Genomic DNA, 23,118 nt, shown 5'->3' with positions numbered 1-23,118 from the left:
CCACACAGACGTGGAACTGATGATGTTAATGCAGAATATTTAAGAAACTGAGGCTGATCTAAAACATTTCCTTGGACCTAGGACCATTTCCCCTGACTTTTAGGTCCTTCGTCCTCCTAAAGTCCTTTGTATAAGTTAGGAACACCTGACAGAACAGAATTTCAGGAGGTCAGGTGGGTTTACTTGTGTCTTCTGGTTGTGAGCAGTAAACGTGGCTAAAAAGGTTGATGGAATGGTGTTTTAAAACACACACACACACACACAACTTCTGGTCCTCTTAAGGACAAAAGTATGGGTAATCCTACATGGGGCCAGTGGCGCAATGGATAACGCGTCTGACTACGGCTTAGAAGATTGTAGGTTCGACTCCTATCTGGCTCGAAAGGGTCATAGGTCCCTGTTTTATGGTATTCCTGTGGAATTCTTATTTACCTCAGACTTGTTGTAGGTTCAATATTCTCGAGCAGGACTCATCCAGCAGTCGTTCCATGGTAGGGCTGCAGTAATAGGACCACGGCTAGTTAAAAGTTTCCCATTTGCTGCTGGATTCTATGTGAAGGCCGTCATGTGGTGTGCTGCTTTTGTATTTCAACATGGGTCTCTGAGTCTCTAAACTAGGAAAAAATCTTGTTGAGAAAAGTGTGTGTGAGAGGGTCTGTGGGTGCAGGCAGGTGTGTGCACTTGAGTGCTGACCCATTTACATGTGTGAGAGGGACAAGCAAATTGCCTGTGGGATGTAGGCCTACAACTGGAACCAAGCAGCCAGGCAGAACCACAGGTAAGGAGAGAGGAAGGCAGTTCATTATTAGAGCAGGATCATGAGCATCTTGCCCTGCTCCCTTCTGCCCCGATCGGCCACGACCTCTCTATTAGGGTGGAGGGTGAACATTTCTTGGACCTCAGAAACTGAGGGATGCAGCGCCGATATGTCCTCCAAGGGCCTAGAGGACCTGGTGCCCAATCATGCCTGGTGTTTTTCAGCTTACCCGACCAATCTGGTTGCAAGGCGGATTTTAACAGTACTGCTGAAAAGGGACTCCCAGACAGCCCTGAGGCCATCATTTGCATAGGCCCTCCCCTTCTCTTTCTCTTGCTTCCCACAAAGCAACGCATCGCTGGCAGCAGTATAGATTTGGGGGTTGTGAAGAATAATGACAGGGAGGCTGAAGAAGGGAAAGAAAAGTCCCAGAAGTCCTGCAGGCTTCCTTGCTAAATGCAGCTGGCCATAGAGTGCACCTTCATTACTGCGAGGTAAATACATTAAAAATGTTGAGGAGAGACAAATTGAAAAATAGATATTAGGAGGAAAGCACTGGAACCTGCTTTATTATTTCAATTAGTCTTGAAAACATAGAACATTTCTCTCCTGAAAGCTGGTAAAAATATGGAACGCTTCACGAATTTGCGTGTCATCCTTGCGCAGGGGCCATGCTAATCTTCTCTGTATCGTTACAATTTTAGTATATGTGCCGCCGAAGCGAGCACACTTCATTGATGAACCTACAATGTTTATAAACTCTCTAAATCTACGGTCTCTAGACATAGGGTGGCCTGGCAGAGATGCTCGTATGGCCAGTAAGCATTCAAATCTGAGCCAATGGGCAAAAATGCATGAAGAGTAACAATCCATTATTCTTCACTGCATTTGTGGTCCAAGACTTCACCAATTGGAAGTATGTAGATTATGCCAGGGTTGCAAAGGCTCATGGTTCAGGCTACTGACAAGGAACATTGTGACATCATGCTGCCTGTGGAACAGTGATATTAAAGGTGAGACAGCTGCACAGTAGGTTAGGTGAAGGGCTCTGAGAGGTGAAAGGCAGCATGCTTGGGTCCCTGGACAAGGTGAGCCTATGACAAGGTGTCTGAATTTTCGCCTGTATTGTAATATTAAACACTTTATTGTTGTACCCGCCTGCTGATTAAGGAGTCCTCAAGATCAGCTCCACACAGACGTGGAACTGATGATGTTAATGCAGAATATTTAAGAAACTGAGGCTGATCTAAAACATTTCCTTGGACCTAGGACCATTTCCCCTGACTTTTAGGTCCTTCGTCCTCCTAAAGTCCTTTGTATAAGTTAGGAACACCTGACAGAACAGAATTTCAGGAGGTCAGGTGGGTTTACTTGTGTCTTCTGGTTGTGAGCAGTAAACGTGGCTAAAAAGGTTGATGGAATGGTGTTTTAAAACACACACACACACACACACAACTTCTGGTCCTCTTAAGGACAAAAGTATGGGTAATCCTACATGGGGCCAGTGGCGCAATGGATAACGCGTCTGACTACGGATCAGAAGATTGTAGGTTCGACTCCTATCTGGCTCGAAAGGGTCATAGGTCCCTGTTTTATGGTATTCCTGTGGAATTCTTATTTACCTCAGACTTGTTGTAGGTTCAATATTCTCGAGCAGGACTCATCCAGCAGTCGTTCCATGGTAGGGCTGCAGTAATAGGACCACGGCTAGTTAAAAGTTTCCCATTTGCTGCTGGATTCTATGTGAAGGCCGTCATGTGGTGTGCTGCTTTTGTATTTCAACATGGGTCTCTGAGTCTCTAAACTAGGAAAAAATCTTGTTGAGAAAAGTGTGTGTGAGAGGGTCTGTGGGTGCAGGCAGGTGTGTGCACTTGAGTGCTGACCCATTTACATGTGTGAGAGGGACAAGCAAATTGCCTGTGGGATGTAGGCCTACAACTGGAACCAAGCAGCCAGGCAGAACCACAGGTAAGGAGAGAGGAAGGCAGTTCATTATTAGAGCAGGATCATGAGCATCTTGCCCTGCTCCCTTCTGCCCCGATCGGCCAAGACCTCTCTATTAGGGTGGAGGGTGAACATTTCTTGGACCTCAGAAACTGAGGGATGCAGCGCCGATATGTCCTCCAAGGGCCTAGAGGACCTGGTGCCCAATCATGCCTGGTGTTTTTCAGCTTACCCGACCAATCTGGTTGCAAGGCGGATTTTAACAGTACTGCTGAAAAGGGACTCCCAGACAGCCCTGAGGCCATCATTTGCATAGGCCCTCCCCTTCTCTTTCTCTTGCTTCCCACAAAGCAACGCATCGCTGGCAGCAGTATAGATTTGGGGGTTGTGAAGAATAATGACAGGGAGGCTGAAGAAGGGAAAGAAAAGTCCCAGAAGTCCTGCAGGCTTCCTTGCTAAATGCAGCTGGCCATAGAGTGCACCTTCATTACTGCGAGGTAAATACATTAAAAATGTTGAGGAGAGACAAATTGAAAAATAGATATTAGGAGGAAAGCACTGGAACCTGCTTTATTATTTCAATTAGTCTTGAAAACATAGAACATTTCTCTCCTGAAAGCTGGTAAAAATATGGAACGCTTCACGAATTTGCGTGTCATCCTTGCGCAGGGGCCATGCTAATCTTCTCTGTATCGTTCCAATTTTAGTATATGTGCCGCCGAAGCGAGCACACTTCATTGATGAACCTACAATGTTTATAAACTCTCTAAATCTACGGTCTCTAGACATAGGGTGGCCTGGCAGAGATGCTCGTATGGCCAGTAAGCATTCAAATCTGAGCCAATGGGCAAAAATGCATGAAGAGTAACAATCCATTATTCTTCACTGCATTTGTGGTCCAAGACTTCACCAATTGGAAGTATGTAGATTATGCCAGGGTTGCAAAGGCTCATGGTTCAGGCTACTGACAAGGAACATTGTGACATCATGCTGCCTGTGGAACAGTGATATTAAAGGTGAGACAGCTGCACAGTAGGTTAGGTGAAGGGCTCTGAGAGGTGAAAGGCAGCATGCTTGGGTCCCTGGACAAGGTGAGCCTATGACAAGGTGTCTGAATTTTCGCCTGTATTGTAATATTAAACACTTTATTGTTGTACCCGCCTGCTGATTAAGGAGTCCTCAAGATCAGCTCCACACAGACGTGGAACTGATGATGTTAATGCAGAATATTTAAGAAACTGAGGCTGATCTAAAACATTTCCTTGGACCTAGGACCATTTCCCCTGACTTTTAGGTCCTTCGTCCTCCTAAAGTCCTTTGTATAAGTTAGGAACACCTGACAGAACAGAATTTCAGGAGGTCAGGTGGGTTTACTTGTGTCTTCTGGTTGTGAGCAGTAAACGTGGCTAAAAAGGTTGATGGAATGGTGTTTTAAAACACACACACACACACACACAACTTCTGGTCCTCTTAAGGACAAAAGTATGGGTAATCCTACATGGGGCCAGTGGCGCAATGGATAACACGTCTGACTACGGATCAGAAGATTGTAGGTTCGACTCCTATCTGGCTCGAAAGGGTCATAGGTCCCTGTTTTATGGTATTCCTGTGGAATTCTTATTTACCTCAGACTTGTTGTAGGTTCAATATTCTCGAGCAGGACTCATCCAGCAGTCGTTCCATGGTAGGGCTGCAGTAATAGGACCACGGCTAGTTAAAAGTTTCCCATTTGCTGCTGGATTCTATGTGAAGGCCGTCATGTGGTGTGCTGCTTTTGTATTTCAACATGGGTCTCTGAGTCTCTAAACTAGGAAAAAATCTTGTTGAGAAAAGTGTGTGTGAGAGGGTCTGTGGGTGCAGGCAGGTGTGTGCACTTGAGTGCTGACCCATTTACATGTGTGAGAGGGACAAGCAAATTGCCTGTGGGATGTAGGCCTACAACTGGAACCAAGCAGCCAGGCAGAACCACAGGTAAGGAGAGAGGAAGGCAGTTCATTATTAGAGCAGGATCATGAGCATCTTGCCCTGCTCCCTTCTGCCCCGATCGGCCACGATCGGCCAAGACCTCTCTATTAGGGTGGAGGGTGAACATTTCTTGGACCTCAGAAACTGAGGGATGCAGCGCCAATATGTCCTCCAAGGGCCTAGAGGACCTGGTGCCCAATCATGCCTGGTGTTTTTCAGCTTACCCGACCAATCTGGTTACAAGGCGGATTTTAACAGTACTGCTGAAAAGGGACTCCCAGACAGCCCTGAGGCCATCATTTGCATAGGCCCTCCCCTTCTCTTTCTCTTGCTTCCCACAAAGCAACGCATCGCTGGCAGCAGTATAGATTTGGGGGTTGTGAAGAATAATGACAGGGAGGCTGAAGAAGGGAAAGAAAAGTCCCAGAAGTCCTGCAGGCTTCCTTGCTAAATGCAGCTGGCCATAGAGTGCACCTTCATTACTGCGAGGTAAATACATTAAAAATGTTGAGGAGAGACAAATTGAAAAATAGATATTAGGAGGAAAGCACTGGAACCTGCTTTATTATTTCAATTAGTCTTGAAAACATAGAACATTTCTCTTCTGAAAGCTGGTAAAAATATGGAACGCTTCACGAATTTGCGTGTCATCCTTGCGCAGGGGCCATGCTAATCTTCTCTGTATCGTTCCAATTTTAGTATATGTGCCGCCGAAGCGAGCACACTTCATTGATGAACCTACAATGTTTATAAACTCTCTAAATCTACGGTCTCTAGACATAGGGTGGCCTGGCAGAGATGCTCGTATGGCCAGTAAGCATTCAAATCTGAGCCAATGGGCAAAAATGCATGAAGAGTAACAATCCATTATTCTTCACTGCATTTGTGGTCCAAGACTTCACCAATTGGAAGTATGTAGATTATGCCAGGGTTGCAAAGGCTCATGGTTCAGGCTACTGACAAGGAACATTGTGACATCATGCTGCCTGTGGAACAGTGATATTAAAGGTGAGACAGCTGCACAGTAGGTTAGGTGAAGGGCTCTGAGAGGTGAAAGGCAGCATGCTTGGGTCCCTGGACAAGGTGAGCCTATGACAAGGTGTCTGAATTTTCGCCTGTATTGTAATATTAAACACTTTATTGTTGTACCCGCCTGCTGATTAAGGAGTCCTCAAGATCAGCTCCACACAGACGTGGAACTGATGATGTTAATGCAGAATATTTAAGAAACTGAGGCTGATCTAAAACATTTCCTTGGACCTAGGACCATTTCCCCTGACTTTTAGGTCCTTCGTCCTCCTAAAGTCCTTTGTATAAGTTAGGAACACCTGACAGAACAGAATTTCAGGAGGTCAGGTGGGTTTACTTGTGTCTTCTGGTTGTGAGCAGTAAACGTGGCTAAAAAGGTTGATGGAATGGTGTTTTAAAACACACACACACACACACACACACAACTTCTGGTCCTCTTAAGGACAAAAGTATGGGTAATCCTACATGGGGCCAGTGGCGCAATGGATAACGCGTCTGACTACGGATCAGAAGATTGTAGGTTCGACTCCTATCTGGCTCGAAAGGGTCATAGGTCCCTGTTTTATGGTATTCCTGTGGAATTCTTATTTACCTCAGACTTGTTGTAGGTTCAATATTCTCGAGCAGGACTCATCCAGCAGTCGTTCCATGGTAGGGCTGCAGTAATAGGACCACGGCTAGTTAAAAGTTTCCCATTTGCTGCTGGATTCTATGTGAAGGCCGTCATGTGGTGTGCTGCTTTTGTATTTCAACATGGGTCTCTGAGTCTCTAAACTAGGAAAAAATCTTGTTGAGAAAAGTGTGTGTGAGAGGGTCTGTGGGTGCAGGCAGGTGTGTGCACTTGAGTGCTGACCCATTTACATGTGTGAGAGGGACAAGCAAATTGCCTGTGGGATGTAGGCCTACAACTGGAACCAAGCAGCCAGGCAGAACCACAGGTAAGGAGAGAGGAAGGCAGTTCATTATTAGAGCAGGATCATGAGCATCTTGCCCTGCTCCCTTCTGCCCCGATCGGCCAAGACCTCTCTATTAGGGTGGAGGGTGAACATTTCTTGGACCTCAGAAACTGAGGGATGCAGCGCCGATATGTCCTCCAAGGGCCTAGAGGACCTGGTGCCCAATCATGCCTGGTGTTTTTCAGCTTACCCGACCAATCTGGTTGCAAGGCGGATTTTAACAGTACTGCTGAAAAGGGACTCCCAGACAGCCCTGAGGCCATCATTTGCATAGGCCCTCCCCTTCTCTTTCTCTTGCTTCCCACAAAGCAACGCATCGCTGGCAGCAGTATAGATTTGGGGGTTGTGAAGAATAATGACAGGGAGGCTGAAGAAGGGAAAGAAAAGTCCCAGAAGTCCTGCAGGCTTCCTTGCTAAATGCAGCTGGCCATAGAGTGCACCTTCATTACTGCGAGGTAAATACATTAAAAATGTTGAGGAGAGACAAATTGAAAAATAGATATTAGGAGGAAAGCACTGGAACCTGCTTTATTATTTCAATTAGTCTTGAAAACATAGAACATTTCTCTCCTGAAAGCTGGTAAAAATATGGAACGCTTCACGAATTTGCGTGTCATCCTTGCGCAGGGGCCATGCTAATCTTCTCTGTATCGTTCCAATTTTAGTATATGTGCCGCCGAAGCGAGCACACTTCATTGATGAACCTACAATGTTTATAAACTCTCTAAATCTACGGTCTCTAGACATAGGGTGGCCTGGCAGAGATGCTCGTATGGCCAGTAAGCATTCAAATCTGAGCCAATGGGCAAAAATGCATGAAGAGTAACAATCCATTATTCTTCACTGCATTTGTGGTCCAAGACTTCACCAATTGGAAGTATGTAGATTATGCCAGGGTTGCAAAGGCTCATGGTTCAGGCTACTGACAAGGAACATTGTGACATCATGCTGCCTGTGGAACAGTGATATTAAAGGTGAGACAGCTGCACAGTAGGTTAGGTGAAGGGCTCTGAGAGGTGAAAGGCAGCATGCTTGGGTCCCTGGACAAGGTGAGCCTATGACAAGGTGTCTGAATTTTCGCCTGTATTGTAATATTAAACACTTTATTGTTGTACCCGCCTGCTGATTAAGGAGTCCTCAAGATCAGCTCCACACAGACGTGGAACTGATGATGTTAATGCAGAATATTTAAGAAACTGAGGCTGATCTAAAACATTTCCTTGGACCTAGGACCATTTCCCCTGACTTTTAGGTCCTTCGTCCTCCTAAAGTCCTTTGTATAAGTTAGGAACACCTGACAGAACAGAATTTCAGGAGGTCAGGTGGGTTTACTTGTGTCTTCTGGTTGTGAGCAGTAAACGTGGCTAAAAAGGTTGATGGAATGGTGTTTTAAAACACACACACACACACACACAACTTCTGGTCCTCTTAAGGACAAAAGTATGGGTAATCCTACATGGGGCCAGTGGCGCAATGGATAACACGTCTGACTACGGATCAGAAGATTGTAGGTTCGACTCCTATCTGGCTCGAAAGGGTCATAGGTCCCTGTTTTATGGTATTCCTGTGGAATTCTTATTTACCTCAGACTTGTTGTAGGTTCAATATTCTCGAGCAGGACTCATCCAGCAGTCGTTCCATGGTAGGGCTGCAGTAATAGGACCACGGCTAGTTAAAAGTTTCCCATTTGCTGCTGGATTCTATGTGAAGGCCGTCATGTGGTGTGCTGCTTTTGTATTTCAACATGGGTCTCTGAGTCTCTAAACTAGGAAAAAATCTTGTTGAGAAAAGTGTGTGTGAGAGGGTCTGTGGGTGCAGGCAGGTGTGTGCACTTGAGTGCTGACCCATTTACATGTGTGAGAGGGACAAGCAAATTGCCTGTGGGATGTAGGCCTACAACTGGAACCAAGCAGCCAGGCAGAACCACAGGTAAGGAGAGAGGAAGGCAGTTCATTATTAGAGCAGGATCATGAGCATCTTGCCCTGCTCCCTTCTGCCCCGATCGGCCACGATCGGCCAAGACCTCTCTATTAGGGTGGAGGGTGAACATTTCTTGGACCTCAGAAACTGAGGGATGCAGCGCCAATATGTCCTCCAAGGGCCTAGAGGACCTGGTGCCCAATCATGCCTGGTGTTTTTCAGCTTACCCGACCAATCTGGTTACAAGGCGGATTTTAACAGTACTGCTGAAAAGGGACTCCCAGACAGCCCTGAGGCCATCATTTGCATAGGCCCTCCCCTTCTCTTTCTCTTGCTTCCCACAAAGCAACGCATCGCTGGCAGCAGTATAGATTTGGGGGTTGTGAAGAATAATGACAGGGAGGCTGAAGAAGGGAAAGAAAAGTCCCAGAAGTCCTGCAGGCTTCCTTGCTAAATGCAGCTGGCCATAGAGTGCACCTTCATTACTGCGAGGTAAATACATTAAAAATGTTGAGGAGAGACAAATTGAAAAATAGATATTAGGAGGAAAGCACTGGAACCTGCTTTATTATTTCAATTAGTCTTGAAAACATAGAACATTTCTCTTCTGAAAGCTGGTAAAAATATGGAACGCTTCACGAATTTGCGTGTCATCCTTGCGCAGGGGCCATGCTAATCTTCTCTGTATCGTTCCAATTTTAGTATATGTGCCGCCGAAGCGAGCACACTTCATTGATGAACCTACAATGTTTATAAACTCTCTAAATCTACGGTCTCTAGACATAGGGTGGCCTGGCAGAGATGCTCGTATGGCCAGTAAGCATTCAAATCTGAGCCAATGGGCAAAAATGCATGAAGAGTAACAATCCATTATTCTTCACTGCATTTGTGGTCCAAGACTTCACCAATTGGAAGTATGTAGATTATGCCAGGGTTGCAAAGGCTCATGGTTCAGGCTACTGACAAGGAACATTGTGACATCATGCTGCCTGTGGAACAGTGATATTAAAGGTGAGACAGCTGCACAGTAGGTTAGGTGAAGGGCTCTGAGAGGTGAAAGGCAGCATGCTTGGGTCCCTGGACAAGGTGAGCCTATGACAAGGTGTCTGAATTTTCGCCTGTATTGTAATATTAAACACTTTATTGTTGTACCCGCCTGCTGATTAAGGAGTCCTCAAGATCAGCTCCACACAGACGTGGAACTGATGATGTTAATGCAGAATATTTAAGAAACTGAGGCTGATCTAAAACATTTCCTTGGACCTAGGACCATTTCCCCTGACTTTTAGGTCCTTCGTCCTCCTAAAGTCCTTTGTATAAGTTAGGAACACCTGACAGAACAGAATTTCAGGAGGTCAGGTGGGTTTACTTGTGTCTTCTGGTTGTGAGCAGTAAACGTGGCTAAAAAGGTTGATGGAATGGTGTTTTAAAACACACACACACACACACACACACAACTTCTGGTCCTCTTAAGGACAAAAGTATGGGTAATCCTACATGGGGCCAGTGGCGCAATGGATAACGCGTCTGACTACGGATCAGAAGATTGTAGGTTCGACTCCTATCTGGCTCGAAAGGGTCATAGGTCCCTGTTTTATGGTATTCCTGTGGAATTCTTATTTACCTCAGACTTGTTGTAGGTTCAATATTCTCGAGCAGGACTCATCCAGCAGTCGTTCCATGGTAGGGCTGCAGTAATAGGACCACGGCTAGTTAAAAGTTTCCCATTTGCTGCTGGATTCTATGTGAAGGCCGTCATGTGGTGTGCTGCTTTTGTATTTCAACATGGGTCTCTGAGTCTCTAAACTAGGAAAAAATCTTGTTGAGAAAAGTGTGTGTGAGAGGGTCTGTGGGTGCAGGCAGGTGTGTGCACTTGAGTGCTGACCCATTTACATGTGTGAGAGGGACAAGCAAATTGCCTGTGGGATGTAGGCCTACAACTGGAACCAAGCAGCCAGGCAGAACCACAGGTAAGGAGAGAGGAAGGCAGTTCATTATTAGAGCAGGATCATGAGCATCTTGCCCTGCTCCCTTCTGCCCCGATCGGCCACGATCGGCCAAGACCTCTCTATTAGGGTGGAGGGTGAACATTTCTTGGACCTCAGAAACTGAGGGATGCAGCGCCGATATGTCCTCCAAGGGCCTAGAGGACCTGGTGCCCAATCATGCCTGGTGTTTTTCAGCTTACCCGACCAATCTGGTTGCAAGGCGGATTTTAACAGTACTGCTGAAAAGGGACTCCCAGACAGCCCTGAGGCCATCATTTGCATAGGCCCTCCCCTTCTCTTTCTCTTGCTTCCCACAAAGCAACGCATCGCTGGCAGCAGTATAGATTTGGGGGTTGTGAAGAATAATGACAGGGAGGCTGAAGAAGGGAAAGAAAAGTCCCAGAAGTCCTGCAGGCTTCCTTGCTAAATGCAGCTGGCCATAGAGTGCACCTTCATTACTGCGAGGTAAATACATTAAAAATGTTGAGGAGAGACAAATTGAAAAATAGATATTAGGAGGAAAGCACTGGAACCTGCTTTATTATTTCAATTAGTCTTGAAAACATAGAACATTTCTCTCCTGAAAGCTGGTAAAAATATGGAACGCTTCACGAATTTGCGTGTCATCCTTGCGCAGGGGCCATGCTAATCTTCTCTGTATCGTTCCAATTTTAGTATATGTGCCGCCGAAGCGAGCACACTTCATTGATGAACCTACAATGTTTATAAACTCTCTAAATCTACGGTCTCTAGACATAGGGTGGCCTGGCAGAGATGCTCGTATGGCCAGTAAGCATTCAAATCTGAGCCAATGGGCAAAAATGCATGAAGAGTAACAATCCATTATTCTTCACTGCATTTGTGGTCCAAGACTTCACCAATTGGAAGCATGTAGATTATGCCAGGGTTGCAAAGGCTCATGGTTCAGGCTACTGACAAGGAACATTGTGACATCATGCTGCCTGTGGAACAGTGATATTAAAGGTGAGACAGCTGCACAGTAGGTTAGGTGAAGGGCTCTGAGAGGTGAAAGGCAGCATGCTTGGGTCCCTGGACAAGGTGAGCCTATGACAAGGTGTCTGAATTTTCGCCTGTATTGTAATATTAAACACTTTATTGTTGTACCCGCCTGCTGATTAAGGAGTCCTCAAGATCAGCTCCACACAGACGTGGAACTGATGATGTTAATGCAGAATATTTAAGAAACTGAGGCTGATCTAAAACATTTCCTTGGACCTAGGACCATTTCCCCTGACTTTTAGGTCCTTCGTCCTCCTAAAGTCCTTTGTATAAGTTAGGAACACCTGACAGAACAGAATTTCAGGAGGTCAGGTGGGTTTACTTGTGTCTTCTGGTTGTGAGCAGTAAACGTGGCTAAAAAGGTTGATGGAATGGTGTTTTAAAACACACACACACACACACACAACTTCTGGTCCTCTTAAGGACAAAAGTATGGGTAATCCTACATGGGGCCAGTGGCGCAATGGATAACACGTCTGACTACGGATCAGAAGATTGTAGGTTCGACTCCTATCTGGCTCGAAAGGGTCATAGGTCCCTGTTTTATGGTATTCCTGTGGAATTCTTATTTACCTCAGACTTGTTGTAGGTTCAATATTCTCGAGCAGGACTCATCCAGCAGTCGTTCCATGGTAGGGCTGCAGTAATAGGACCACGGCTAGTTAAAAGTTTCCCATTTGCTGCTGGATTCTATGTGAAGGCCGTCATGTGGTGTGCTGCTTTTGTATTTCAACATGGGTCTCTGAGTCTCTAAACTAGGAAAAAATCTTGTTGAGAAAAGTGTGTGTGAGAGGGTCTGTGGGTGCAGGCAGGTGTGTGCACTTGAGTGCTGACCCATTTACATGTGTGAGAGGGACAAGCAAATTGCCTGTGGGATGTAGGCCTACAACTGGAACCAAGCAGCCAGGCAGAACCACAGGTAAGGAGAGAGGAAGGCAGTTCATTATTAGAGCAGGATCATGAGCATCTTGCCCTGCTCCCTTCTGCCCCGATCGGCCACGATCGGCCAAGACCTCTCTATTAGGGTGGAGGGTGAACATTTCTTGGACCTCAGAAACTGAGGGATGCAGCGCCAATATGTCCTCCAAGGGCCTAGAGGACCTGGTGCCCAATCATGCCTGGTGTTTTTCAGCTTACCCGACCAATCTGGTTGCAAGGCGGATTTTAACAGTACTGCTGAAAAGGGACTCCCAGACAGCCCTGAGGCCATCATTTGCATAGGCCCTCCCCTTCTCTTTCTCTTGCTTCCCACAAAGCAACGCATCGCTGGCAGCAGTATAGATTTGGGGGTTGTGAAGAATAATGACAGGGAGGCTGAAGAAGGGAAAGAAAAGTCCCAGAAGTCCTGCAGGCTTCCTTGCTAAATGCAGCTGGCCATAGAGTGCACCTTCATTACTGCGAGGTAAATACATTAAAAATGTTGAGGAGAGACAAATTGAAAAATAGATATTAGGAGGAAAGCACTGGAACCTGCTTTATTATTTCAATTAGTCTTGAAAACATAGAACATTTCTCTTCTGAAAGCTGGTAAAAATATGGAACGCTTCACGAATTTGCGTGTCATCCTTGCGCAGGGGCCATGCTAATCTTCTCTGTATCGTTCCAATTTTAGTATATGTGCCGCCGAAGCGAGCACACTTCATTGATGAACCTACAATGTTTATAAACTCTCTAAATCTACGGTCTCTAGACATAGGGTGGCCTGGCAGAGATGCTCGTATGGCCAGTAAGCATTCAAATCTGAGCCAATGGGCAAAAATGCATGAAGAGTAACAATCCATTATTCTTCACTGCATTTGTGGTCCAAGACTTCACCAATTGGAAGTATGTAGATTATGCCAGGGTTGCAAAGGCTCATGGTTCAGGCTACTGACAAGGAACATTGTGACATCATGCTGCCTGTGGAACAGTGATATTAAAGGTGAGACAGCTGCACAGTAGGTTAGGTGAAGGGCTCTGAGAGGTGAAAGGCAGCATGCTTGGGTCCCTGGACAAGGTGAGCCTATGACAAGGTGTCTGAATTTTCGCCTGTATTGTAATATTAAACACTTTATTGTTGTACCCGCCTGCTGATTAAGGAGTCCTCAAGATCAGCTCCACACAGACGTGGAACTGATGATGTTAATGCAGAATATTTAAGAAACTGAGGCTGATCTAAAACATTTCCTTGGACCTAGGACCATTTCCCCTGACTTTTAGGTCCTTCGTCCTCCTAAAGTCCTTTGTATAAGTTAGGAACACCTGACAGAACAGAATTTCAGGAGGTCAGGTGGGTTTACTTGTGTCTTCTGGTTGTGAGCAGTAAACGTGGCTAAAAAGGTTGATGGAATGGTGTTTTAAAACACACACACACACAACTTCTGGTCCTCTTAAGGACAAAAGTATGGGTAATCCTACATGGGGCCAGTGGCGCAATGGATAACGCGTCTGACTACGGATCAGAAGATTGTAGGTTCGACTCCTATCTGGCTCGAAAGGGTCATAGGTCCCTGTTTTATGGTATTCCTGTGGAATTCTTATTTACCTCAGACTTGTTGTAGGTTCAATATTCTCGAGCAGGACTCATCCAGCAGTCGTTCCATGGTAGGGCTGCAGTAATAGGACCACGGCTAGTTAAAAGTTTCCCATTTGCTGCTGGATTCTATGTGAAGGCCGTCATGTGGTGTGCTGCTTTTGTATTTCAACATGGGTCTCTGAGTCTCTAAACTAGGAAAAAATCTTGTTGAGAAAAGTGTGTGTGAGAGGGTCTGTGGGTGCAGGCAGGTGTGTGCACTTGAGTGCTGACCCATTTACATCTGTGAGAGGGACAAGCAAATTGCCTGTGGGATGTAGGCCTACAACTGGAACCAAGCAGCCAGGCAGAACCACAGGTAAGGAGAGAGGAAGGCAGTTCATTATTAGAGCAGGATCATGAGCATCTTGCCCTGCTCCCTTCTGCCCCGATCGGCCACGATCGGCCAAGACCTCTCTATTAGGGTGGAGGGTGAACATTTCTTGGACCTCAGAAACTGAGGGATGCAGCGCCGATATGTCCTCCAAGGGCCTAGAGGACCTGGTGCCCAATCATGCCTGGTGTTTTTCAGCTTACCCGACCAATCTGGTTGCAAGGCGGATTTTAACAGTACTGCTGAAAAGGGACTCCCAGACAGCCCTGAGGCCATCATTTGCATAGGCCCTCCCCTTCTCTTTCTCTTGCTTCCCACAAAGCAACGCATCGCTGGCAGCAGTATAGATTTGGGGGTTGTGAAGAATAATGACAGGGAGGCTGAAGAAGGGAAAGAAAAGTCCCAGAAGTCCTGCAGGCTTCCTTGCTAAATGCAGCTGGCCATAGAGTGCACCTTCATTACTGCGAGGTAAATACATTAAAAATGTTGAGGAGAGACAAATTGAAAAATAGATATTAGGAGGAAAGCACTGGAACCTGCTTTATTATTTCAATTAGTCTTGAAAACATAGAACATTTCTCTCCTGAAAGCTGGTAAAAATATGGAACGCTTCACGAATTTGCGTGTCATCCTTGCGCAGGGGCCATGCTAATCTTCTCTGTATCGTTCCAATTTTAGTATATGTGCCGCCGAAGCGAGCACACTTCATTGATGAACCTACAATGTTTATAAACTCTCTAAATCTACGGTCTCTAGACATAGGGTGGCCTGGCAGAGATGCTCGTATGGCCAGTAAGCATTCAAATCTGAGCCAATGGGCAAAAATGCATGAAGAGTAACAATCCATTATTCTTCACTGCATTTGTGGTCCAAGACTTCACCAATTGGAAGTATGTAGATTATGCCAGGGTTGCAAAGGCTCATGGTTCAGGCTACTGACAAGGAACATTGTGACATCATGCTGCCTGTGGAACAGTGATATTAAAGGTGAGACAGCTGCACAGTAGGTTAGGTGAAGGGCTCTGAGAGGTGAAAGGCAGCATGCTTGGGTCCCTGGACAAGGTGAGCCTATGACAAGGTGTCTGAATTTTCGCCTGTATTGTAATATTAAACACTTTATTGTTGTACCCGCCTGCTGATTAAGGAGTCCTCAAGATCAGCTCCACACAGACGTGGAACTGATGATGTTAATGCAGAATATTTAAGAAACTGAGGCTGATCTAAAACATTTCCTTGGACCTAGGACCATTTCCCCTGACTTTTAGGTCCTTCGTCCTCCTAAAGTCCTTTGTATAAGTTAGGAACACCTGACAGAACAGAATTTCAGGAGGTCAGGTGGGTTTACTTGTGTCTTCTGGTTGTGAGCAGTAAACGTGGCTAAAAAGGTTGATGGAATGGTGTTTTAAAACACACACACACACAACTTCTGGTCCTCTTAAGGACAAAAGTATGGGTAATCCTACATGGGGCCAGTGGCGCAATGGATAACGCGTCTGACTACGGATCAGAAGATTGTAGGTTCGACTCCTATCTGGCTCGAAAGGGTCATAGGTCCCTGTTTTATGGTATTCCTGTGGAATTCTTATTTACCTCAGACTTGTTGTAGGTTCAATATTCTCGAGCAGGACTCATCCAGCAGTCGTTCCATGGTAGGGCTGCAGTAATAGGACCACGGCTAGTTAAAAGTTTCCCATTTGCTGCTGGATTCTATGTGAAGGCCGTCATGTGGTGTGCTGCTTTTGTATTTCAACATGGGTCTCTGAGTCTCTAAACTAGGAAAAAATCTTGTTGAGAAAAGTGTGTGTGAGAGGGTCTGTGGGTGCAGGCAGGTGTGTGCACTTGAGTGCTGACCCATTTACATGTGTGAGAGGGACAAGCAAATTGCCTGTGGGATGTAGGCCTACAACTGGAACCAAGCAGCCAGGCAGAACCACAGGTAAGGAGAGAGGAAGGCAGTTCATTATTAGAGCAGGATCATGAGCATCTTGCCCTGCTCCCTTCTGCCCCGATCGGCCACGATCGGCCAAGACCTCTCTATTAGGGTGGAGGGTGAACATTTCTTGGACCTCAGAAACTGAGGGATGCAGCGCCAATATGTCCTCCAAGGGCCTAGAGGACCTGGTGCCCAATCATGCCTGGTGTTTTTCAGCTTACCCGACCAATCTGGTTGCAAGGCGGATTTTAACAGTACTGCTGAAAAGGGACTCCCAGACAGCCCTGAGGCCATCATTTGCATAGGCCCTCCCCTTCTCTTTCTCTTGCTTCCCACAAAGCAACGCATCGCTGGCAGCAGTATAGATTTTGGGGGTTGTGAAGAATAATGACAGGGAGGCTGAAGAAGGGAAAGAAAAGTCCCAGAAGCCCTGCAGGCTTCCTTGCTAAATGCAGCTGGCCATAGAGTGCACCTTCATTACTGCGAGGTAAATACATTAAAAATGTTGAGGAGAGACAAATTGAAAAATAGATATTAGGAGGAAAGCACTGGAACCTGCTTTATTATTTCAATTAGTCTTGAAAACATAGAACATTTCTCTTCTGAAAGCTGGTAAAAATATGGAACGCTTCACGAATTTGCGTGTCATCCTTGCGCAGGGGCCATGCTAATCTTCTCTGTATCGTTCCAATTTTAGTATATGTGCCGCCGAAGCGAGCACACTTCATTGATGAACCTACAATGTTTATAAACTCTCTAAATCTACGGTCTCTAGACATAGGGTGGCCTGGCAGAGATGCTCGTATGGCCAGTAAGCATTCAAATCTGAGCCAATGGGCAAAAATGCATGAAGAGTAACAATCCATTATTCTTCACTGCATTTGTGGTCCAAGACTTCACCAATTGGAAGTATGTAGATTATGCCAGGGTTGCAAAGGCTCATGGTTCAGGCTACTGACAAGGAACATTGTGACATCATGCTGCCTGTGGAACAGTGATATTAAAGGTGAGACAGCTGCACAGTAGGTTAGGTGAAGGGCTCTGAGAGGTGAAAGGCAGCATGCTTGGGTCCCTGGACAAGGTGAGCCTATGACAAGGTGTCTGAATTTTCGCCTGTATTGTAATATTAAACACTTTATTGTTGTACCCGCCTGCTGATTAAGGAGTCCTCAAGATCAGCTCCACACAGACGTGGAACTGATGATGTTAATGCAGAATATTTAAGAAACTGAGGCTGATCTAAAACATTTCCTTGGACCTAGGACCATTTCCCCTGACTTTTAGGTCCTTCGTCCTCCTAAAGTCCTTTGTATAAGTTAGGAACACCTGACAGAACAGAATTTCAGGAGGTCAGGTGGGTTTACTTGTGTCTTCTGGTTGTGAGCAGTAAACGTGGCTAAAAAGGTTGATGGAATGGTGTTTTAAAACACACACACACACAACTTCTGGTCCTCTTAAGGACAAAAGTATGGGTAATCCTACATGGGGCCAGTGGCGCAATGGATAACGCGTCTGACTACGGATCAGAAGATTGTAGGTTCGACTCCTATCTGGCTCGAAAGGGTCATAGGTCCCTGTTTTATGGTATTCCTGTGGAATTCTTATTTACCTCAGACTTGTTGTAGGTTCAATATTCTCGAGCAGGACTCATCCAGCAGTCGTTCCATGGTAGGGCTGCAGTAATAGGACCACGGCTAGTTAAAAGTTTCCCATTTGCTGCTGGATTCTATGTGAAGGCCGTCATGTGGTGTGCTGCTTTTGTATTTCAACATGGGTCTCTGAGTCTCTAAACTAGGAAAAAATCTTGTTGAGAAAAGTGTGTGTGAGAGGGTCTGTGGGTGCAGGCAGGTGTGTGCACTTGAGTGCTGACCCATTTACATGTGTGAGAGGGACAAGCAAATTGCCTGTGGGATGTAGGCCTACAACTGGAACCAAGCAGCCAGGCAGAACCACAGGTAAGGAGAGAGGAAGGCAGTTCATTATTAGAGCAGGATCATGAGCATCTTGCCCTGCTCCCTTCTGCCCCGATCGGCCACGATCGGCCAAGACCTCTCTATTAGGGTGGAGGGTGAACATTTCTTGGACCTCAGAAACTGAGGGATGCAGCGCCGATATGTCCTCCAAGGGCCTAGAGGACCTGGTGCCCAATCATGCCTGGTGTTTTTCAGCTTACCCGACCAATCTGGTTGCAAGGCGGATTTTAACAGTACTGCTGAAAAGGGACTCCCAGACAGCCCTGAGGCCATCATTTGCATAGGCCCTCCCCTTCTCTTTCTCTTGCTTCCCACAAAGCAACGCATCGCTGGCAGCAGTATAGATTTGGGGGTTGTGAAGAATAATGACAGGGAGGCTGAAGAAGGGAAAGAAAAGTCCCAGAAGTCCTGCAGGCTTCCTTGCTAAATGCAGCTGGCCATAGAGTGCACCTTCATTACTGCGAGGTAAATACATTAAAAATGTTGAGGAGAGACAAATTGAAAAATAGATATTAGGAGGAAAGCACTGGAACCTGCTTTATTATTTCAATTAGTCTTGAAAACATAGAACATTTCTCTCCTGAAAGCTGGTAAAAATATGGAACGCTTCACGAATTTGCGTGTCATCCTTGCGCAGGGGCCATGCTAATCTTCTCTGTATCGTTCCAATTTTAGTATATGTGCCGCCGAAGCGAGCACACTTCATTGATGAACCTACAATGTTTATAAACTCTCTAAATCTACGGTCTCTAGACATAGGGTGGCCTGGCAGAGATGCTCGTATGGCCAGTAAGCATTCAAATCTGAGCCAATGGGCAAAAATGCATGAAGAGTAACAATCCATTATTCTTCACTGCATTTGTGGTCCAAGACTTCACCAATTGGAAGTATGTAGATTATGCCAGGGTTGCAAAGGCTCATGGTTCAGGCTACTGACAAGGAACATTGTGACATCATGCTGCCTGTGGAACAGTGATATTAAAGGTGAGACAGCTGCACAGTAGGTTAGGTGAAGGGCTCTGAGAGGTGAAAGGCAGCATGCTTGGGTCCCTGGACAAGGTGAGCCTATGACAAGGTGTCTGAATTTTCGCCTGTATTGTAATATTAAACACTTTATTGTTGTACCCGCCTGCTGATTAAGGAGTCCTCAAGATCAGCTCCACACAGACGTGGAACTGATGATGTTAATGCAGAATATTTAAGAAACTGAGGCTGATCTAAAACATTTCCTTGGACCTAGGACCATTTCCCCTGACTTTTAGGTCCTTCGTCCTCCTAAAGTCCTTTGTATAAGTTAGGAACACCTGACAGAACAGAATTTCAGGAGGTCAGGTGGGTTTACTTGTGTCTTCTGGTTGTGAGCAGTAAACGTGGCTAAAAAGGTTGATGGAATGGTGTTTTAAAACACACACACACACAACTTCTGGTCCTCTTAAGGACAAAAGTATGGGTAATCCTACATGGGGCCAGTGGCGCAATGGATAACGCGTCTGACTACGGATCAGAAGATTGTAGGTTCGACTCCTATCTGGCTCGAAAGGGTCATAGGTCCCTGTTTTATGGTATTCCTGTGGAATTCTTATTTACCTCAGACTTGTTGTAGGTTCAATATTCTCGAGCAGGACTCATCCAGCAGTCGTTCCATGGTAGGGCTGCAGTAATAGGACCACGGCTAGTTAAAAGTTTCCCATTTGCTGCTGGATTCTATGTGAAGGCCGTCATGTGGTGTGCTGCTTTTGTATTTCAACATGGGTCTCTGAGTCTCTAAACTAGGAAAAAATCTTGTTGAGAAAAGTGTGTGTGAGAGGGTCTGTGGGTGCAGGCAGGTGTGTGCACTTGAGTGCTGACCCATTTACATGTGTGAGAGGGACAAGCAAATTGCCTGTGGGATGTAGGCCTACAACTGGAACCAAGCAGCCAGGCAGAACCACAGGTAAGGAGAGAGGAAGGCAGTTCATTATTAGAGCAGGATCATGAGCATCTTGCCCTGCTCCCTTCTGCCCCGATCGGCCACGATCGGCCAAGACCTCTCTATTAGGGTGGAGGGTGAACATTTCTTGGACCTCAGAAACTGAGGGATGCAGCGCCAATATGTCCTCCAAGGGCCTAGAGGACCTGGTGCCCAATCATGCCTGGTGTTTTTCAGCTTACCCGACCAATCTGGTTGCAAGGCGGATTTTAACAGTACTGCTGAAAAGGGACTCCCAGACAGCCCTGAGGCCATCATTTGCATAGGCCCTCCCCTTCTCTTTCTCTTGCTTCCCACAAAGCAACGCATCGCTGGCAGCAGTATAGATTTGGGGGTTGTGAAGAATAATGACAGGGAGGCTGAAGAAGGGAAAGAAAAGTCCCAGAAGTCCTGCAGGCTTCCTTGCTAAATGCAGCTGGCCATAGAGTGCACCTTCATTACTGCGAGGTAAATACATTAAAAATGTTGAGGAGAGACAAATTGAAAAATAGATATTAGGAGGAAAGCACTGGAACCTGCTTTATTATTTCAATTAGTCTTGAAAACATAGAACATTTCTCTTCTGAAAGCTGGTAAAAATATGGAACGCTTCACGAATTTGCGTGTCATCCTTGCGCAGGGGCCATGCTAATCTTCTCTGTATCGTTCCAATTTTAGTATATGTGCCGCCGAAGCGAGCACACTTCATTGATGAACCTACAATGTTTATAAACTCTCTAAATCTACGGTCTCTAGACATAGGGTGGCCTGGCAGAGATGCTCGTATGGCCAGTAAGCATTCAAATCTGAGCCAATGGGCAAAAATGCATGAAGAGTAACAATCCATTATTCTTCACTGCATTTGTGGTCCAAGACTTCACCAATTGGAAGTATGTAGATTATGCCAGGGTTGCAAAGGCTCATGGTTCAGGCTACTGACAAGGAACATTGTGACATCATGCTGCCTGTGGAACAGTGATATTAAAGGTGAGACAGCTGCACAGTAGGTTAGGTGAAGGGCTCTGAGAGGTGAAAGGCAGCATGCTTGGGTCCCTGGACAAGGTGAGCCTATGACAAGGTGTCTGAATTTTCGCCTGTATTGTAATATTAAACACTTTATTGTTGTACCCGCCTGCTGATTAAGGAGTCCTCAAGATCAGCTCCACACAGACGTGGAACTGATGATGTTAATGCAGAATATTTAAGAAACTGAGGCTGATCTAAAACATTTCCTTGGACCTAGGACCATTTCCCCTGACTTTTAGGTCCTTCGTCCTCCTAAAGTCCTTTGTATAAGTTAGGAACACCTGACAGAACAGAATTTCAGGAGGTCAGGTGGGTTTACTTGTGTCTTCTGGTTGTGAGCAGTAAACGTGGCTAAAAAGGTTGATGGAATGGTGTTTTAAAACACACACACACACAACTTCTGGTCCTCTTAAGGACAAAAGTATGGGTAATCCTACATGGGGCCAGTGGCGCAATGGATAACGCGTCTGACTACGGATCAGAAGATTGTAGGTTCGACTCCTATCTGGCTCGAAAGGGTCATAGGTCCCTGTTTTATGGTATTCCTGTGGAATTCTTATTTACCTCAGACTTGTTGTAGGTTCAATATTCTCGAGCAGGACTCATCCAGCAGTCGTTCCATGGTAGGGCTGCAGTAATAGGACCACGGCTAGTTAAAAGTTTCCCATTTGCTGCTGGATTCTATGTGAAGGCCGTCATGTGGTGTGCTGCTTTTGTATTTCAACATGGGTCTCTGAGTCTCTAAACTAGGAAAAAATCTTGTTGAGAAAAGTGTGTGTGAGAGGGTCTGTGGGTGCAGGCAGGTGTGTGCACTTGAGTGCTGACCCATTTACATCTGTGAGAGGGACAAGCAAATTGCCTGTGGGATGTAGGCCTACAACTGGAACCAAGCAGCCAGGCAGAACCACAGGTAAGGAGAGAGGAAGGCAGTTCATTATTAGAGCAGGATCATGAGCATCTTGCCCTGCTCCCTTCTGCCCCGATCGGCCACGATCGGCCAAGACCTCTCTATTAGGGTGGAGGGTGAACATTTCTTGGACCTCAGAAACTGAGGGATGCAGCGCCGATATGTCCTCCAAGGGCCTAGAGGACCTGGTGCCCAATCATGCCTGGTGTTTTTCAGCTTACCCGACCAATCTGGTTGCAAGGCGGATTTTAACAGTACTGCTGAAAAGGGACTCCCAGACAGCCCTGAGGCCATCATTTGCATAGGCCCTCCCCTTCTCTTTCTCTTGCTTCCCACAAAGCAACGCATCGCTGGCAGCAGTATAGATTTGGGGGTTGTGAAGAATAATGACAGGGAGGCTGAAGAAGGGAAAGAAAAGTCCCAGAAGTCCTGCAGGCTTCCTTGCTAAATGCAGCTGGCCATAGAGTGCACCTTCATTACTGCGAGGTAAATACATTAAAAATGTTGAGGAGAGACAAATTGAAAAATAGATATTAGGAGGAAAGCACTGGAACCTGCTTTATTATTTCAATTAGTCTTGAAAACATAGAACATTTCTCTCCTGAAAGCTGGTAAAAATATGGAACGCTTCACGAATTTGCGTGTCATCCTTGCGCAGGGGCCATGCTAATCTTCTCTGTATCGTTCCAATTTTAGTATATGTGCCGCCGAAGCGAGCACACTTCATTGATGAACCTACAATGTTTATAAACTCTCTAAATCTACGGTCTCTAGACATAGGGTGGCCTGGCAGAGATGCTCGTATGGCCAGTAAGCATTCAAATCTGAGCCAATGGGCAAAAATGCATGAAGAGTAACAATCCATTA

At 46.0% G+C, this 23,118-nt stretch overlaps 20 non-coding genes across 20 annotated transcripts; 8 read left to right on the top strand and 12 right to left on the bottom strand.

The window, feature by feature from the left end:
• Positions 1 to 1,378: 1,378 nt before the first annotated feature.
• On the bottom strand, positions 1,379 to 1,485 carry LOC146818534 (U6 spliceosomal RNA). Its single transcript, XR_014964435.1, has one exon. It is a non-coding gene; the product is annotated as a U6 spliceosomal RNA (small nuclear RNA).
• Positions 1,486 to 2,255: 770 nt separating this feature from the next.
• On the top strand, positions 2,256 to 2,328 carry TRNAR-ACG (transfer RNA arginine (anticodon ACG)). The gene has a single exon. It is a non-coding gene; the product is annotated as a tRNA-Arg (tRNA).
• Positions 2,329 to 3,325: 997 nt separating this feature from the next.
• On the bottom strand, positions 3,326 to 3,432 carry LOC146818532 (U6 spliceosomal RNA). The gene has a single exon (XR_014963594.1). It is a non-coding gene; the product is annotated as a U6 spliceosomal RNA (small nuclear RNA).
• Positions 3,433 to 5,282: 1,850 nt separating this feature from the next.
• On the bottom strand, positions 5,283 to 5,389 carry LOC146818531 (U6 spliceosomal RNA). Its single transcript, XR_014963593.1, has one exon. It is a non-coding gene; the product is annotated as a U6 spliceosomal RNA (small nuclear RNA).
• Positions 5,390 to 6,163: 774 nt separating this feature from the next.
• On the top strand, positions 6,164 to 6,236 carry TRNAR-ACG (transfer RNA arginine (anticodon ACG)). The gene has a single exon. It is a non-coding gene; the product is annotated as a tRNA-Arg (tRNA).
• Positions 6,237 to 7,233: 997 nt separating this feature from the next.
• On the bottom strand, positions 7,234 to 7,340 carry LOC146818529 (U6 spliceosomal RNA). Its single transcript, XR_014963592.1, has one exon. It is a non-coding gene; the product is annotated as a U6 spliceosomal RNA (small nuclear RNA).
• A 1,850-nt stretch (positions 7,341 to 9,190) lies between these two features.
• LOC146818528 (U6 spliceosomal RNA) lies at positions 9,191 to 9,297 on the bottom strand. The gene has a single exon (XR_014963591.1). It is a non-coding gene; the product is annotated as a U6 spliceosomal RNA (small nuclear RNA).
• Positions 9,298 to 10,071: 774 nt separating this feature from the next.
• Positions 10,072 to 10,144, top strand: TRNAR-ACG (transfer RNA arginine (anticodon ACG)). The gene has a single exon. It is a non-coding gene; the product is annotated as a tRNA-Arg (tRNA).
• A 1,007-nt stretch (positions 10,145 to 11,151) lies between these two features.
• On the bottom strand, positions 11,152 to 11,258 carry LOC146818526 (U6 spliceosomal RNA). The gene has a single exon (XR_014963590.1). It is a non-coding gene; the product is annotated as a U6 spliceosomal RNA (small nuclear RNA).
• A 1,850-nt stretch (positions 11,259 to 13,108) lies between these two features.
• Positions 13,109 to 13,215, bottom strand: LOC146818525 (U6 spliceosomal RNA). The gene has a single exon (XR_014963589.1). It is a non-coding gene; the product is annotated as a U6 spliceosomal RNA (small nuclear RNA).
• Positions 13,216 to 13,979: 764 nt separating this feature from the next.
• TRNAR-ACG (transfer RNA arginine (anticodon ACG)) lies at positions 13,980 to 14,052 on the top strand. Its single transcript has one exon. It is a non-coding gene; the product is annotated as a tRNA-Arg (tRNA).
• Positions 14,053 to 15,059: 1,007 nt separating this feature from the next.
• LOC146818523 (U6 spliceosomal RNA) lies at positions 15,060 to 15,166 on the bottom strand. The gene has a single exon (XR_014963588.1). It is a non-coding gene; the product is annotated as a U6 spliceosomal RNA (small nuclear RNA).
• A 764-nt stretch (positions 15,167 to 15,930) lies between these two features.
• Positions 15,931 to 16,003, top strand: TRNAR-ACG (transfer RNA arginine (anticodon ACG)). The gene has a single exon. It is a non-coding gene; the product is annotated as a tRNA-Arg (tRNA).
• A 1,008-nt stretch (positions 16,004 to 17,011) lies between these two features.
• Positions 17,012 to 17,118, bottom strand: LOC146818521 (U6 spliceosomal RNA). The gene has a single exon (XR_014963587.1). It is a non-coding gene; the product is annotated as a U6 spliceosomal RNA (small nuclear RNA).
• A 764-nt stretch (positions 17,119 to 17,882) lies between these two features.
• TRNAR-ACG (transfer RNA arginine (anticodon ACG)) lies at positions 17,883 to 17,955 on the top strand. Its single transcript has one exon. It is a non-coding gene; the product is annotated as a tRNA-Arg (tRNA).
• Positions 17,956 to 18,962: 1,007 nt separating this feature from the next.
• Positions 18,963 to 19,069, bottom strand: LOC146818519 (U6 spliceosomal RNA). Its single transcript, XR_014963586.1, has one exon. It is a non-coding gene; the product is annotated as a U6 spliceosomal RNA (small nuclear RNA).
• A 764-nt stretch (positions 19,070 to 19,833) lies between these two features.
• Positions 19,834 to 19,906, top strand: TRNAR-ACG (transfer RNA arginine (anticodon ACG)). The gene has a single exon. It is a non-coding gene; the product is annotated as a tRNA-Arg (tRNA).
• Positions 19,907 to 20,913: 1,007 nt separating this feature from the next.
• Positions 20,914 to 21,020, bottom strand: LOC146818517 (U6 spliceosomal RNA). The gene has a single exon (XR_014963585.1). It is a non-coding gene; the product is annotated as a U6 spliceosomal RNA (small nuclear RNA).
• A 764-nt stretch (positions 21,021 to 21,784) lies between these two features.
• TRNAR-ACG (transfer RNA arginine (anticodon ACG)) lies at positions 21,785 to 21,857 on the top strand. Its single transcript has one exon. It is a non-coding gene; the product is annotated as a tRNA-Arg (tRNA).
• A 1,007-nt stretch (positions 21,858 to 22,864) lies between these two features.
• On the bottom strand, positions 22,865 to 22,971 carry LOC146818515 (U6 spliceosomal RNA). Its single transcript, XR_014963584.1, has one exon. It is a non-coding gene; the product is annotated as a U6 spliceosomal RNA (small nuclear RNA).
• Positions 22,972 to 23,118: the final 147 nt, after the last annotated feature.

The sequence above is a fragment of the Triturus cristatus genome, chromosome 6, assembly GCF_964204655.1.
Source record: "Triturus cristatus chromosome 6, aTriCri1.1, whole genome shotgun sequence".
Taxonomy (NCBI): domain Eukaryota; kingdom Metazoa; phylum Chordata; class Amphibia; order Caudata; family Salamandridae; genus Triturus; species Triturus cristatus.
Note: the sequence above shows the minus strand (reverse complement) of the source record. Positions and strands in the feature narration are given on the sequence as shown.